Here is a 17823-nt window from a genome sequence, read left to right as displayed (position 1 = left end):
GCGACTGAGCCACGAATGTTTGTGTTGCGTCTTTATGTGCTTTTGTTGCTTGAAAATGGATCCTCTCCGTGCGTTCCTCGCGTGCACAATCATAAGCTCTCATTTTCAGTACCTTCAGCAGCTTCTGTCGATCGCTGGACGATTTTGCTTTTCCTCTTGTTTTTTGGTTTCTTCCAGCCCAGGAGAGATCGTTAAATATTTACTGGCAAACCTGGCAAACCTTCGTGCTGGTTCCTGGGCGCCCACACACACATACACCGACACTATGGGCCGGAGGATTCGGACAAAACGCACCTGAGAGCAATAAATAGAAGATACCAGAAATGGTTGGCCGGTCTGGGCATTACGTACATTACGGTCCGCCTGCAAGTGGCCATAAATTTGTGCTACGGATTATGCCCGTGCAGCACACACACACACTTACAAAAACAGTCTCACAAATTGAAATAGAACGGAATATGCGGGCGAGTAGCAATAAAAAAAAACAAAACCCGAGCTCAAATGAATGCTCAATTTTCAAACCAAATCCGGCAGATTGCTGTTGGAAAAATCTATTGGGAATGCTTGCCGGGTGGCCTTACATTGTAACACTATGTTGCTGTTATTTTATATCTGAGCTAGGTGATTCAGCTCGTTGAGGAGCTTTTAGAATGTGTGTGTTTGTGTCCGTGTTTTTTGTGAGTGTCGAATATCCTTCCCAGCGCATATGGTATTGCTAAATGAATAATAATCTCCACACCTACATCTGCCTTGTTTTTTTTTATTTTGCACAAAACATCTTCGGCACCCAGGTGTTACTAGTCCGGGTTTTAGTGGATTTGCGCAAACAAATCGTAATTAAACGATACACTTGATTTATATTATCTCACGTATTTTACGGACCCGCCGAGCAGCGAGTCAGGCTTTTATGATGCGGAGGTTTCTGCTTTGTTTTGCTGCATAAAATGATCATTTAATGTTTTTATTTTCTGTGTGAGCGTGATCCATTCGGTGATTCCTATCGCTAGCAGTGGTCCACTGTTTGCTCATTAAAGCAAGCCAGCGTGTGCCATAAACGGGGCGCAGTATATTGTGTTGACACTAAACACCATCCAAACACCTGTGTCTTGCGCGCGTGGAATTGATGGGAAAAAAACATAATCGAGCACGGTGAAACGATGGTGACAGTTTATGATTATTTGTTCACCGATAAGCTAGTTAAGTGGTGTGATAAATGTATCGATTCGAGGGATAGGCAGCGTGGTTGGGAGAAGAGAGTCGAGAAACTTTATGACCTACAATAAATCGAGCACACGGGGGGGAATACGTTTTTATCGGCTCTCGTTATCCCTTTTCGAAGCTATAAATAGGCAGCATTTGCATCTAAAAGTTTAACTAGGTGATACGTTTGAAAATTTAATTTAAACCATAAATCAGCAACGACCTACTTGAAAATGTAAAATGAAAAGTCAGCAAGTGTATCAATGCTCCATCCAAACTGTATTCAGGTGAGCTAGTATGATTGATGAATAATACAATTACTCACCTTCACACAATGCACTATTATTCATTACACTTCCGGCCTGCGGCTCCAATGAAGTGGCTGGCCGAATGAATAGAGAGAGCAAGATCGGCAACAGCTATCATCCCCTTTGGGGTTGCATAGTGGGAAGTCTGTTGCGAAAGTTGCAACCGCCTGTCGTAACTTTAGTCGCCCGAAGTAGCATTACCTTTTTGGCAGCGTTTCGGTGGTTGTTGCATTGTTTTTCCCCATTGTTTGGTGTAGTTGAGCGGCAGCTTACATTTCATTTCCTGCGTTTTTGTGCCGTGCCCTATAAGTTCCGTGGAAAACCGCAGCCGCAAAAGTTTGTTCACATCCCCCTGGGGGGGGCGCTTTGTTGAACGTTTTCCACCGTACCTTACCGAAGAACCCGGTAAGGAGTTGAAGAATATTTCGTATTTTGTAAATGCGTGCCATCCGCAACAGAAACCGATGCACCCGTCGAAACAGAAGCTGATAAAGTTTCGGGTTTCGCACAGAAAGTCGTTTCGTTTCCCGAGATGCACTTACGGTGCTTTGCAGAGAGGGATTTGGATTTCACTACCGGGGTTTTTTCTCTGTCTTTGCTAATCTTGTGAGGGATGAGTGAAAAGTGTTCTGCTGTCGGTTCCATTTGTGGAGAGATTTTGCAATTGTGATAAGGATTTGCCCGATGCTCGTACTCTGGAAATAGAAATCCAAAATACTCGATAGACTCATAATTGAAGTGTGCCCGAAGCATTAAGTAGCTTGCCCATCGAAACACCGAAATCCCGTAGCAATCAGTAGCTGCACTACGTAGTGAAAACAATGCGCAGTGATTCCTCATAGTCTTAGGGATAAACTGATTTGCCTTTCACCGAACCGAGATATGCATGGTGCCATATTTGGCACAGAGGGCTAAGCTCAGTGGGATGATATCGAATTTGGTTCGGAATTGTGTGTGTTTTCGAAACGTAAATCTAATCCTTGAAGTGGCATGCAGGCGCCACTCGAGAAACGTCTATCTATTTCTCTGGAAGTGAGTGAGTTGAGTGATTTGGGAGATTATTTCCAAACGTACGTCCGTTTTCTTGCCGTTCGCTGTGCAAAGTGTGCCCTCGGAGCTTGAACCCATCTATCAGGACCCATCCCGAAGGATCACAGTGATGATGCAGTTTGCATTCTGTGCTGGGTGGAGATAACCTTGTAAATTTACATGTTTCACACTCTGTTCTTTAGATTTGACACGTTGCAGATCTGCTGTGTACGAGAAGTTTCAGTAGGGTAATTCGTTTAAGTTCATGGAAGATGGCTGGCTCTTGTGCTTCTTGGTAAGCTGTAGCATGAAGGGCTTTAGGATTCAGTCAAAGGATTGATGCAAAACATTAAATTATAGAAACATAACAAATTAAGAAATGTTTTTGCTGTGCGTGAATTGTCCAAGAAGCAGGATAACATTTCAATTTACTAAATCAAACCTGATTTTGATTTGTATTAAAAAAAAAAATTAAAAAACTCAAACCGCAAATATGCTCATACAAAAAAAAAAACCTTACGAATCTTAAAATATAATACTTTATTGGAGAACTCGAGCAATAAATCACATAATATTTTCAAAATTACACACTAAAAATCTTTTTTGACCACAGTTTGGCATTTTATCCCACTGTAGCATTACTCATACTTTAAGTAATGGATAATCGATTAAACTCCATTACTTTAATTATTTACAATTGAATTGGATTCCATCAGTGGTACGCCGGAATGTTGTAAGGATTTAAAAAATGACAACATCGCAATGGTTTAATAAATGAAAAAACAGTCGAAAAGCAATTAAATTTGTTATCAACGTACCACCGTCATTGAACGAACGATTGATTAATGAAAATAGCGATATCTGCAAAATCACAATTAAATATTTGTTCTTTTCTACTAACTTCCTGCCAGAAAGTGCATTGCATGTTTGTTTTAATTGCAAATCGAATGTAACACCATTTAAATGGAGCTTCGAAAAATTTTCACAGCACACACAATTTTCCCCAGCATAATGCATTTGCATTCGATTCCTCTTACACTCATATTCCATTAGTGAAAGCGCCGGCTGATTTTACAAACCCACACAGTACGTACAAGCGCATTAACAGCTCAGCATATTCATAAGCCGCATTAATAAACATGACTAATTTAGTGATGTGAATGATTTGCTACCAACCGTTCCACCACCGTTGAAAGCCTGCGTGTAAGTCGACAAGCGTAAGCCTACCGGGGGCCTATCGGGTATCGTTGGTATTGGCTGGAAGATTTACCCCCGGGGAATCCCCTGCCACCAGCGGGATAGGATATAAAACAAAACAAAAAAAAAACAATCTCTCTCACACACACACACACGCAGAAGGCTCGGGACATGATTCGTGGGACATGGGATCCCGGTGGAAGAAGGAATGGCGGGCGAAAGTAGCTACCGCCGGCGTTCAATCAAACGAACCGCGACCGTTCCGGTAAAGTGCCACGAACAACATAGTCGAAAGTCACGCAATATTCAAATTTGCGCTCATGCTGAAAGTTTTTGGCAAACATGGCTTACAAAGCACCGGGTGGGGAAGCGAGCGTTTCGGGGGGAGCTAGGAGGGAACGCGGATAAGCATTGAGCAGCAACCGCTTAAAGCCAGGTGCCTGACGTGTGCTTCTTTTTTTTCTGTAATGGAAAGTGCCAAATGCATTAGGATTGAGATTGCTTTTACTTTGGTTTGTGCTGCAGCTTTAGAAGTAATCGCATTAAATGAATCTTTCAAAACAAATGGGTTACGAGTAGAATGGGAAGTATGTAGGGCGGCCATTTAAGCAAAATGGTTGTAATCGTACATGTTAAAATTTTGTCAAAATAATATCAATGTGGGAATTTGATGGTAAAAATGTAAAGTAAAATGATGAAATATGTTAAGTTTTATTTTTTTAGACTGGCTGGGTGGCAGCGTTGATGATTTTACCCGTGGAAGGACCGCTATCGGATCTCATCTAAATTGAACCCTAGGTCTCAGTACTGATTATCCAAGTTACTGATTAATTAAGACAAGATGGTCAAAAATAACACACCAAGACCTTGTTTTTGCAAGTTAACTAGACCTGACTAGTTAAGTTAATGGGATCATAAATGACAGGCCAAAACCTCGTCAACTTCATGTACTAGCACCTAGGTCAGTAATGAACCACATCAGATAGCTGAAAAGAGAGCGTTCCGTTGCTCTATTCAAATGTTTACCATCTGTTCCTTGTCTTGAGCTGCCTGAGGATCCATCGAATTGTGAGACGGTCTGGACGGGAGTCGATACCAGGTCATGTCGTGTGAAGATCGATAGCAATCGGCACTATATTTGTCATCGGCCTACCTACAGTGACAGCGCTTCTAATGTTTACCAATACTATCTCAATGAAGAGCTTATGACGTCTAGAGATCTTGGCCTGCCTTTTCTGGCTATTTTGACTCCATAGCTAGATAGTTAACCCTGTGTACGGCTGCATGCTCCTCTTTCGAGATTTGAAACCTGTCACTTCGTTCTACCTAGACACGATGCTACAACTTAAAGCATTACCTTTCACTTCAAACATCCACAACATCAAGTTTTACACAAATGGCCTCAAATTCGAAATAAATTCAATAGCTTGGAGTGATCGCTTAGCTAGCGGCGAAATTCACTATCGTTTTCCAAAGAATTTACCTCATCACAAGACGCTTCTTACCTACTCAACACAACGTCTTATTATTTACGGGAAAGACTCGGTACGGATCGCCACCAAAACTCCTTAGTAACCGAAAGTTATTCAAAGGCAGTAATATTCGCTGAACAGCGCAAAGCAGCAGCACGGTTTGAGCACAGTTTCCGCAAAACTTTTATCAACTGTCCTGTAAGCCATTTACAACTATCCCCAGGAAGCAGCTAGCGAGATTTTTTCCTCGAGTGCCGAGGATTACCGTTGGACGACGAATCAAAATGGTTGCTCGGTACCAGTCGCTATGACTTACTTTTACGATCAGTTATCTATCCAAGTCACAGTACAGCGGTGCACTTCGGCATTAAAATTTCAAAAGCATAGCACTACAACAAATTCCTCCCCCTTCCCCCCCTCCCTACATTCCAACTGTAGTTCGCTCTTTTGTGGTCGTAAAAATCTCTGACCCCATTTTAATCCCTTCCGCGCAAACCCTCCCTTCCAACTGAATTAGTATGCCGCCATTGCATGTTATTTTGCACCGGGCAGTAACCGCTTATGTCACTAAACTCACCTCGCCGCACATAAAAGCACTGTGCCAGAGCCGGGAACCACGGGCATGATAATACATTTTTCATTAAAACCGACAATGTACGGACTGTTGGCCCAGCTGAAATCCCATACCTATCCCGCTTAACCCCTTCCGCGCTCCGTCTTTTCCCCGGATCCCACGCCACGCGCCCAAGCTGGACCAACTTTAATGACTTTCATTTCACCGTGCGCGACTGAAGATTACGATGATGACATCGTACGAGCTTTTCATTTCGTAGTGAAGGCGAAACTTGAGCGGAAAACCATACGTTCTATCTTGTCCGCCATTAAAAAGGTAAATGATTTTGTGTGGCCCGCGCTATGTGTGGAGTGTGGTCGGATATTCTGCAGTGTCCTTCTCTTACTGGCAAACATTCATCAACGTTACTTTCGTCGGCGGGTGAGCGAACGTTTGCCACGGCTTTACGATACACCTGAGACCCCGACCCTTCTTCGATACCATTCCCAGCTTCGGCGCCTAGCCGCCATTCAGCGGTATTAGTGGGTACTCATCTTTCGTCCTACTTTACGGTGCTTTATCACAACTTTTAAGTGGCCAGTTATGACGAGCGGTCGTAACTTTAATTTAGTTTAACGATTTCATAATTTTGTCGTGGTCGTAAGTATGTCCAGCCAGCCTTACCCAACTCTCTCGCACTCTGTCCTGAGGAGAGCACACAATCCGTAAAGCATTTGCTGAACGGTGGAAGAAGCTGTTGACAGTTTCCGTGCCGTTCCGTTCGGCCACAGGCACGAACCGAGCTTATCCGCTCACGGCTCAAGTATGCAATTTATTAGTTTGCTGTGCACGCGACCGTATCCTGATGATCCGTGATTTCTGTGATCTCTTCAATGGTCTTCCCCCACCATCGAACGGGTATGTCTCGCTGGCACTATCTGGGACGGGAAGTCAAGTGGAGCGCGTTACTATGTGGGGCCACTCGAACCATATCGGAGCAATGTCCTTCGACGTACATTCGCTTTGGATTATCTTGGCACGGGGGAAAGCATCTCGCAGATTCACCAGCATTGACAGGGCCGCCAAAGAAAGGAAACTCTGTCGCAACTTCTTAAGCATCATCGCCCTGCCCGGTCTCGTACACGTGCGTGTGGACGTGCAATTCGTGACAAAGTGTAGCGCCTGGATTCAGTCACACACACACACACACGCAAGACTGTCGGGGTTAACCACAAGTTTCTGCTGGGCTGGATGCCAGTATCTTCTTCCATCTTTTCTTCATTTACCCATCCATCTTCAATGACAAAGTTGGCCTACCGATCCCAGGCAGATCTGCTCTTATCGGGAGCTTCCATTAGAATAGGCGTCACTTTCCTCGCAACACAAACACACACACGTACGCGCTTCACCCACACCTCATGGGATGTTAGTTTTGGACCTTCTTTTTTTGATTCGTTTACGGAGCACTGAGCTTTCGGTTGGAAGTTTCTCGGTGACCGTGATACGAAACGTTGAAGTGTCGAAAGGATAACCGGTGCGCAACATATTTCGCTCGTTGAGGCTTGTGGAGGTAGGAAGGCAGAAAACCGCTTGCCATGTGAGTCACGTTGCTGTCTTGGCTGTTGGAAAGGCTGCCACAGCACGCGCCTGTCGGAACGAGTTAGGCCATGTAAGGCCAAAACTTTCCTCATTGTCTGGCATCGCCGTCACGCTCATGTTTGGTGTGCCTACGATTTGGGGAAGGTCACCATCCTTCCCACCTTTCCCTACTCTCCCCCCCATTTGCTTGACATTCGTGTCGACGCGCTACGCCTGATCACTTTTGGGATGCCGTAATCTGTTTGAATTTTAATGAAATGAGTAGTACTGTTGCGTGTGTGTGTGTGTGATGCTGCGGCTTACCTAGAGGTGTGAACGGTAGTGGTGGTGGTGGTGATCGGCCACTATCCCTGTGGATGTTTTGGTGTAAATCGGATAAATTATGAACCGTACGCCTCAAAGCCGTTCTCCTGGCAACGCGTGCCTCGCCGAATGCTTATATTGGATTAAAAACCACACCGGAGAAATTGATTCACACATGCCACGCTCGTTCTCTTCCTTAATCGCACACGCTTGCACCGCACACGTACGCAACACATCCGCAAAAAGTGCCGCCTGACGATGGTGTATCTTTTTTGTATGGCTACATGTTTGCTTCGGTAAGGGTGGCATGAGCTTTTATTCCATGAATAGGACCAAAGGGTTTGCTAGTGATACAACGCAAATAGAACATTTTTTTATTATGGTGGATTTTTTGGAGGATGCATTTCATTGCATTGATTTTATTTGTTTATTGTTTTGTTAGACAAATCTCCGTCATAATGGGTTTCTGATTCGTAGTTTCTGCTACTATATTTTCAACTAGTTATCGATGGACAGAGTTAGTATACCACAAGTAGAGATTATCATAAAATAAAATTTGAAAAGAAAGGTGAAATGAATTTTCCCAAATTGAACCTTGCAACATACAACTGAAAAGCTAATGTTTATCAAGAAGAAAGTAAAAATTGGTATGAGCGCTAAAAATAATAAAGCAGTAAAACAATGTGAGAAGGACATATTTTTATCGCAAATAAGGGTGGGATTATTGTCAGTATTCATTAATTCGGAATAATCTTGTAAAAACATTTCATACTTGAGGCAAAGCCAAAGTTCGGTTACATAAAAAAGGCCATAGTAACCGAGATAGCTACGGATTCGGACCCTCGTTAGGCGATTTTTGTTAGAAGACCGTCGTGTCTTTTCCTCTTTATGATAGAATATTATTACGCCGCCTTAGACACACCTTAGCACACACACACGCGTGGTAAGGCGCCCTTGCATGGTTCTGGGAAGGACGTGTCTACACATTATTGTAAATCATAGTTTTAAGCTGTACGGGTCGGCAGTTCTTGTAAAATAAAGAGCAGCTTAGGTGAAGGTAGAATGGAAAGGTCAAGTAATGAAATTGTTTAAAAAACGATTCAAGAACTCTAAGGCATAGACAACACATGCTTTTAATATCTAGATAAATAAATAAATAAGGAGAGAAAATGGAAGACTAGTCATACAGACTGGATGGAGAAGTACAAGAATAAACAAAATAGGCAAAATATAGATTAGCCGGAAATGTTTATTTTCATATGACTTAAAGAGGTCCTTAGACCAAGCATAGAAAGAGAGAAAGAAAGAGAGAGAGAGAGAGAGAGTGAGAGAGAGAGAGAAAGGGAAAAGGAGAGAAGGAAGCGTTTGAAGTTTCTGCGATGAACATAGCAAACATCAAATGAAAATACAACAGTACTTCAAAGAAATTCTCCGTGCTAGAAGTTAGAACCATTTTCTATCTTTAGCCAATTAAATCTTGGAACGTCTTGTTTACCCATAAATAGTTGGCTGCAAGTTGTGCGATTCATCGACAACATTTCCACTTGATTCATCCACACATGAAACGAGTTTTTCACAGCAAAACAAGACGAACGTTACGTGGGAGATGTTTTTGAATATCGCAAGTCAGCTGCAGTTACGTACTTAATTAAAAACCTCAAAATAACTAGCACGCTTTTAGTCGATAAATTCGTTCTAAATTACCGTGCTCTATTTTCTTGGTAATATTTTACACACAATATGCACACTGTTGAACTCTGCTCCACAATGCATCCATTTCAAAGTAAGCTTCTGTCGGTCGAATAACTGCAAACTCCAAACTGAGATCGGATGAGTAAGAATGTTTCCGGGGCATAAACTATCGAACTTATACACTTGCAAGGAGATAGCGCGTGCAGCCAGCTCCCGAATGGCGTGGAAAACGCTCTTCAACCAAGCAATTTGGCTTTCGGATTCAAAAGACTTCTACTTTTGCTACATCTTATAAACAATGGAAGTTTATGTTACCTTTCTATCCGGTTTGGGAAGGGGGGGTTTCCGATGCAAGCACGCCTGCGAGATGCAACCCTGGGAACAGCTTGTCGGTTGTTCCAGAATCAAAAACCCGAAAGCAAGCAACAGCTCCCAAAATCAGAAGCAGTGCCGTATCGCAACCAGATCAGTTCCAGCCACCGGTTCCGGACCGAGGGTAGGATGGCAATAAACTCAGTTAAGCATTTTGTTTCCGGCAAAAACCGGAGGTACTCAGCGGAATTACCTACATAAGTAATGAGATCCATTTTGTTGCGGACAGTTATAAACGGGGCACAAATAATAGGGACCCTAGCTGCCAAGATGCACGGGAAAGATGAATCTTTGACTGGTAAGACGATCGTGCTTGGCGGTCTGGTGGGTTGATCTTAGAGTTAATAGGGTGGAGAATGGTGGGTTTTTTACACTCCTCCCCGGGGTAATGCGCTTAGAATGGGATTTCTTTCACTTTGGGTGAGCCATCGTTCAAACCGTATCCGTGCGGGAAACGGTCGGTTGAGAATGCAGGTTAAAGACAGCTTTGAAGCACTGTGTCAAATTTTGTGAGTAGGGTCGTCTCAGACAAAATCGTCCTGTTACCGTTGTTCGACAGTTTGAATATGAAAATGAGCTTTGGATGAGCTGGTGTGGAGGTTGGGCTCTATTCAGGAGGTAGCAAGGAACAGCTTTAAAGGTGTTCTTGTGTTGTAGAAAAAAGTGGAATGAAAAATTAATTTCGTGATTAAATTCTAGGGATTCAAGCAAGAGCTTTGCGTTCCACATTCTATTAAATCTAGGAAATAGAAGTGGGTTACAATTGAGCTTGAACGTTCACCTCAACTTAACAAGAAAGCGCTTACCTCCACAGCATTCGTACGCTTCTCCATCACAAGTACACCGATGTAATCTAGCAAAGGGACAAAAAGCTAGACATGGCTGTTTTGTTACCATATCCAACTAGTTTCTCTTGAACACATATGCCTACGTGGTAAACAGGACATGTCCTTATTTGCCTTTTCCTTACTAAGAAAAGGGAGATACAATATTTTTAACAAATTTTTCGTCAGCAGCACGAGCATCCACGCATCCGTCTTTGATCTCGCACACGTACCATGTACCGCTGTTATTGTTACCACTTGACGTAAACATCTTGCCTCTTGCCTCGGGCGAAGAAACATTGCTCAGTTCGGACAGAACTGAGGGTTGAATGCTTAGGGGTAAATAATTTGCCTTCTCTTTGCACCCCGAGAAGTTCTGGGGTCTATCTTACTATCTGTCTACTCTCATCGGCTGCGTATGATAGCTCGAGATCGCATCAAACATCCAACATTGGTCGTTGCATGTCGGACGCATCAGGTAGATTAGATGCCATGCCCTGTAACGTGGCTTTGAGCAAGTGAGATCTTTGTGGTCGGTACAGACCTCGGGCAGGAAACATGGTTGTGCATACCTTTTGGATTGAATGCATTGAGGTGAATCGTAAAAGGCACACGTGTTTACATGTTTGAATGGTAAAATTTTTATACGCGTGGGGCCTCACTCATTTTGATGATATCTCAAGGAATTGTTTTGTTTATATTAAAAAAATCATTCATGACGAAGTAAAGCTTTATTCTGAGTTTAAATTCTAGTCGAAATAAAATATCAAAAAGCTTATTGATCAACGATATTATTATCAACAATAAATTCAGAAACATCGTAGCAAATACAACAGAACACAACATCTTCCTTTATCCCTGCATTTCAATTTATGCCCAGAGCAGCAGCAGCCATTGCATTGGAATATTCCCACAAGAAATCATGGACGCATTCCACCGTGCAAAGCTTCCCGGAAGTGATCTCGCGAATACGATAATAAAGTCAATTTGCTTGGCCATTTATTCCAGCATCCGTATGCTGCCTGCAGCAGAATAAAACAACACACACATAGACACACACATACACACTCCATACCAGCACGAGCATGTCAACAGTTCTGCTGTCTCTTTAGCTGCTGCTCGGTGCTGCTGTTTTGCTGTCATCTCATCTAGATTTAGCCCATTTCTTCTCGCTGGCGTTTCTGATGCTGGAGTGGGAACCCACGTGCCACAGTGAAGCGCGCGCTCTTCACATTTCGGTCGCCGTTCGTGTTTATGCAATGCGGTGCAGATGCATAAGATGCTAGTTTTTTTTCTGATTCCATTTTAAGCTTGTTCCGTTCGTTCCGTGTGCATTCGTTTGCGCTTGCACATTCACATCAAATCAAAGTTCGAATATCAGGCGCGTGCACTCTGAGCGAACGTTTTCCGAGCGTGGAGCCGTATTCTCAGCAGGCCATCGTTAGCAACCAGTTTTCCTGTTTCCTTTTCTCGCTCACTGCCGCTGTAAACTCGATGGAGACGCCCAGTAGCTCAACCACATCAGGTCCGGGGGATGGGATGTTGTGAGGTTCTTGTGTGTGGCACAACCACTACTGGCCTACTGTTCGGCATTGCTCTGTTCTGCCGATCCGGGATCCCGGTAGAGAGCGTATTGTTGTGCCGAATGGTCCGATGGGTTGCCGCCGCATACATCTCCATTTTGTGCCAGTGTTTCAATAGCTGATAAGCAACACAATGGAAACCGGGGACAGAGAGAGAGAGAGAGAGAGAGAGAGAGAGAGAGGGAGAGAGAGAGAGCGGGACATTTGCTACTTCTTCATGCTTTATTTGATTTGTCTGATGCAATGTAGCTAAAAATGGCACGCTTTTGTTCCCCATCATCTCGGCCGGCGTGTCATTACCGTTTAGTGTTGAATTTTACTTCAATGCACATCTTGCGATTGTGTACGTGCGATGTCGGATGTCGCATTTTTTCCATTCGCTCTATGCTGAATACTAGTATGTGTGTGTGTGCGCGTGAGAGTGTAAGCATTCGTTTCAATTTTCACTGTCCCTAGCAACCGAATGTACCGACACGTGCTTTTCACAGTTGAGCTTGTTTTTTGCTGGTCTCGAAACAAACGTTAAAATGCTATTCTGAATCTTCTTCTTCTTCTTCTGTGGCACTACAACCTCGAGAGGTCTCGGCCTGCCATTTCTGGCTTTCTGTGACTTAATTTTACCCGTAGAAAAGTAGTCAGCCTTTCGTACGGGGAGGCGGTCTGAATGGGATTTGAACCCCGGCCCTGCCGTGTGAAGACCGGCGCCGCTGTCGCCTCGGCCACCGGACCACCCCTAAAAAATGGAATCCGGAATCTAGATTACTAAAAAATGAAAAAGAGACAAGAAAAACCACACACACACACTAACGCTTTTGAGCTTTTTATTTTCCACCATGTTGAGCACCGAAATGTGAACAAATATGTATCCTGTTTAATGTCTTCCTTTGCTCGGTGGTATTCGCTAACTTCAGGTTGCCACTTCAAAAAAACGGACGAAGGCTAGAAAAAATCACCCAAAAATCATTTTATCTTTTTCCTGTTTGATTTTTTGTGTTGCTGCTTTGCTTCCTTTTTTGGCTTACTGTGTCTCATTCTCTCTCTCTCTCTCTGCATCTCACTTGATGGCGACAGACTAGCGGACCAATCCGTACGTACGTTTGCGACCGTTGCTATAAAGCCCCCCGGAGGCTTTTGGGTGGTTCGGACGGATTTCGCAAATGTCTCATATGTCACCCGTAAACGTTTCCAGCTTTGAAACATTTGGTAGACACATTTGGACTCGCTATTTCGCTCTCTCTCGCTCTCTCCATGGTGGCATTCCACAGGACAGTAAAAGCGCGGGCGATGAATTTCACCGGAAATCCGCGTACGTACAAAATGGGAGAATATTTCGAGTGAAGGAAATAAAATCGCAGATTTAACCCACTTGTTTCACGGTTTTATGCAACCTACATGCAATGTTCTGCCGGAGTTCACTCTATCTCACAGTGAATAGTGTGCTGGTAGTGGAGCTAACAGTAACATAAAACTCAACCCAAAAAATGTGGTTGACATTGAAATCTTGGTTGTTACCCAACATTACAATTCCAATTTTAGCTCAATTTACACTAAAAATTCATTTGCCAGCTGGTGCACACCGTTTTGCGGATGAAAATGGGAAGGGTTTTGTGCACACATGCTGCAAGCAAACACACGCTGGCGACTTTCTTTTGTGGTGCATGTAATTGAATTTTCCTCTTAAAATCTCCCAGGTATGTCTGTTCGTGTTTTGATGCCCCATGGCATCTGTGATTATTGCCGATCCGATTCGTCTTAGCCAGGACGGTTGTTCTCCGAATGTGGCCCAGCAAAAGGCAATTAAAAGTTCAAACAAAGCATTTTGCTTGGCATTTGCGGAAAATCTGCCCTCTCTCGATTGTATCGTTCACTTGCGGGATGTAAATAGTGTATTACTAGCAGCATGTTTGTCCTAGGGCACAGTGCTTGCCGTTCATTGCTTCTAGAAATCCTGTTCACTGCGTAGGATTTGTGCACCACCATTTCTCGTACGATTGGGTACGATGTAAAACAAACTGGATTGCGATTTTTACTACATGGCACACGGCACTCTAGCTTCAGCTACAATGTGTGCTCTTTTCGCTAGAATTTATCCCTCATCCACTCACCGTTTTCTGCCACATGCAATCATGGGCTAAATGATAATGAAATGCATACTGCATGCGGCACTGCAGTAAGGAAAACAATGTGATATTGCCCTCCCGAATGGCACCGTACGAAACGCACTTGGCAGCAGTATTTTGCGTCCTTTCCTTCCCGTTTCTTTGGCATCATTCTCGATAATCGGTAACATCTTGTCGGTTTTAAGAAGGGGAACAACTTTAGCTTTCCCCGACAAAAAAGGCTGCTAGGAAAAGATACCCATTTATGCTTCCAATTGTCAATAGACTCATGCAGGAAAACCATGGAAAGGAAACGTGGCTCGAAAACTGCCACACAATGGCATCACCAAAAATGATTGCATCTTGATTTAGTTTTGCTTCCTAGCGGACACATGCATCCTACAGCAACCTCGATTGCATATCGTACGAGAATTACTTTCCTTCGTAGTCGAGCAGTCGAGTCGAGTGTACCGGGCGTACGACGAGCAGCTGATGATGATCGCTTGTAAGCTTCCGAACGATTGAACGGCAGCAACGTGAAACGAGAATGATGCCACTTTTGTGCAGCGGCAAACGATACGTATTTCCCCTTTCATAACAAGCAGTAGATTGTCTGTCGGAATTCGATCATGAGTGAAACAATAAATGAAAAGGAGGGAAGGAGTAGCGTTAAAGCAGGTTGCACCGGAAGTCTGCCAGATATCAGCACTCAATGTGTTATGAATGGTAATATTTCACTCTTTTATTGCCAGTGCACGGTACGATAGTGCATGGGTGCAAAATTTGCCACTATTCATTTCGAATATCGATGCCGAAGCGTACCAGATAGGGCAAATGGTTTAGTTTGCTCTGCGTCAAAGGCCAACCATGGGTTGGCATGTTCTTGTTGGGGGAGTTTGATTAAATCGTATCGCTTTGCTGGTATAATTGATTCCTATGATAATTGATTATGGTATGATGAAAAACATGAAAATAATATACTACTCAGCATGCCAGTACATCTCGGAAATGGTTTAAGAAAATATCGTACTACATCGGTTGGTCGGTCCAAACAATCCTGTCCTGGTTACGGAATGGCAAGAAAAAAGTTGTCTTCCAGGTAATTTAAGCACTATTTATTAGAGGGACGGGCATAAAGAGTCAACTGGAATGAATTTGCTCGAATAAGTTTGGTTTAATTTAAGCATTAATGAAGGAACAAATTGCTTCCTTCGAACTAATTCAGCTGAATTATAGTTTAAATTAAAAGCGCTTTAAAGTATGCAATTATTTCTTTACATTTTTAATGTCTATGAATTTTTTTGTAAAATTTCTATGAAATATACAAGTTTCAAAAGTTCAGCCTGTTTTTATAGAAATTTTGATCAAACATTTGCCGAAGATATCTACCCTAAACGGAAACAATCGCTCTTCTGCACATAAATCCATTTGTTTGCCGGTTTAGCAAGCTCCGGTAAAGACTGTTCTGTGAAAATCTAAATAAATATGCAGTATATTTTCCGCGTTGATAGACAGCAGAGCAGCAAGAACAGCGTTCTGCGTACGGTACGGATCATTCTTCAACCGTTGCCGTTTGCGAATCCACACCACTAGGATTGATGGGTTCGCGCTGGGAAACCGTTTAAAAACTATTTGCTTCTCATCATCATCGTCGTCATCATCTCTCACCGTTACTGACCTGGTAGCTTCTACGGCAGCTTAAATTGAAAAAAGTGCATTTTCATCGTACCGAATACGTGTGCTGGATCATCTGCGAGAAACACCATTTATCATTTTCGTGGTATTAAATTGTTCGAAGTTGACTGCGAAAATGTGAAAACGGGGGGTATTTTTCTACAAACAATCATACATTCAGCAGGCAAACACTTTTCTGAAACTCTTTTTAGGAATAGAAATTTTTTATAATTTTCACAGTTTTGTTTTAGAGAATTTAAAAATACACTATTGCTTTAATATAAAGAGAATTTAAAACCATAAAAAAACCAAACCAAACCCGGTTAGTAGTAACGCATCAAATCGGATCAATTAATACTCGCACAACCCAAACGGTCCTTTTTGCACCGAGCTATGCCGCAAGGATGTTAATTAATTTTTCATTGTGAAGGCAGCTAATTGATGTCCGCATTAAAATTGATGAAATAACCTCCCCCTTACTGTGGTTGGTTGTGGTGAGGACGTATGGTTTTGATGGTGACGGATGCGATATTCAATTTATGTTATCTTAATTATTTTAAAGCGGTTGACACTTCGCCTACACACTGAACTTTACGACTGGTTCAACAGCCAATATTGATTGATGGTGTGTGCTAATGTGCATAATGGATGTGTGTCCATCAACTCAAATACATTTCCAAAATGAGAAGAGTAGACAATGATGGGAAAGAGAGAGAGAGAGAGAAAGTTAAAGCGAAAAGGAATTATCATCGATTGGTTTTTGTTAGGCGGAGGTTTTTGATGTACTCGCCTGATAGTATGCAACATTTTATAAGCTGCAAGGTTTTTTTTTAATTTGTAATATTTTAGTTCTTGGCCTTTTATTATATAATCTCGGTTTCATACTTCTACACAACAGACCAAAAACTGGATAAATTGCAGCGAAAAGTAAAAAAAAATTACTTAAATTGCATACTTTCAGGCCTTGCATTAATTCGTTATACCCACAGTAAAGGTTTTCGCACTACAGTTTCACGATGTTGAAATATTATTATTTACACATTTTCTCTTTATAAAGGTTTATGGGAACTATCTAAAACACAATTGTTTTTTGTTCCGCAGGAAAAAGAAAATTGGTCTTGACATCAACGGCTTTAATGATATTTTTGACGGAAAATTTAATAACAGTGTCTGTCAATCATTTAAACTACAATTTTATTGCCATATCAATAACTTCAACTCGTTGAGAATCTCATGTAGAAAAGGCTAGTCAATGTGTCCAAGGATCATTTCAGGTGTCCAATTATTCGTCATCGATCATATTTATTTCATCGATGTTTTTCTGCGTGAATTCAAAAATTGCATACTTTCAGGCGTTATAAAGCCGAATTTTTACAGTCGATAAGATATGCGTAAACCAGTACTCTACATTGAAAATAATTAATATTTTCCTCTTTAAACTCCATCTACATTGTAAATCTTTCAGAGCAGCAACTTCAACGTAACGTTATATTTTACCTTTTCCTAAACAGCTTGCATCTCATAAGAGCTCGCCGTACGCCGAGTAGAACAGCTTTTCGGACAGCATTCATGCCTCCACATTTGATGCCGACTGTGCTGCATGCGGTCCGTACCGAGAAAAGGGTACGTTCCTGTCGAGCGGAAATGAATCCGTTCTGCAATGCCACTACTGTCTACGAGATACGAGCATTCAGCTTTCGAAAGAACTTGAGCAGCAACAGCACAAACAAAAAAATCTTCACACACAAGCACACACATACAAACGTTGCAAACGAGAGCACATACGCCCAACCAAAACGGATACCGACCATTCCCGTAGCGGTACGCATGTTGTAAGCCCACGTCCGTTCCGTTCATGGCAGTTTCGAATGATCGGTTCGACAGTTCGCTGAAGTTCTTTTCGAAACCTTTCGAGTGT

At 42.6% G+C, this 17823-nt stretch overlaps 1 protein-coding gene across 3 annotated transcripts in view; it reads left to right on the top strand.

The window, feature by feature from the left end:
* Positions 1–17823, top strand: part of LOC118511351 — a 102565-nt gene that overhangs the window by 2117 nt on the left and 82625 nt on the right. The window lies entirely within an intron of this gene.

The sequence above is a fragment of the Anopheles stephensi genome, chromosome 3 (assembly GCF_013141755.1).
Source record: "Anopheles stephensi strain Indian chromosome 3, UCI_ANSTEP_V1.0, whole genome shotgun sequence".
NCBI classification, from domain to species: domain Eukaryota; kingdom Metazoa; phylum Arthropoda; class Insecta; order Diptera; family Culicidae; genus Anopheles; species Anopheles stephensi.
Note: the sequence above shows the minus strand (reverse complement) of the source record. Positions and strands in the feature narration are given on the sequence as shown.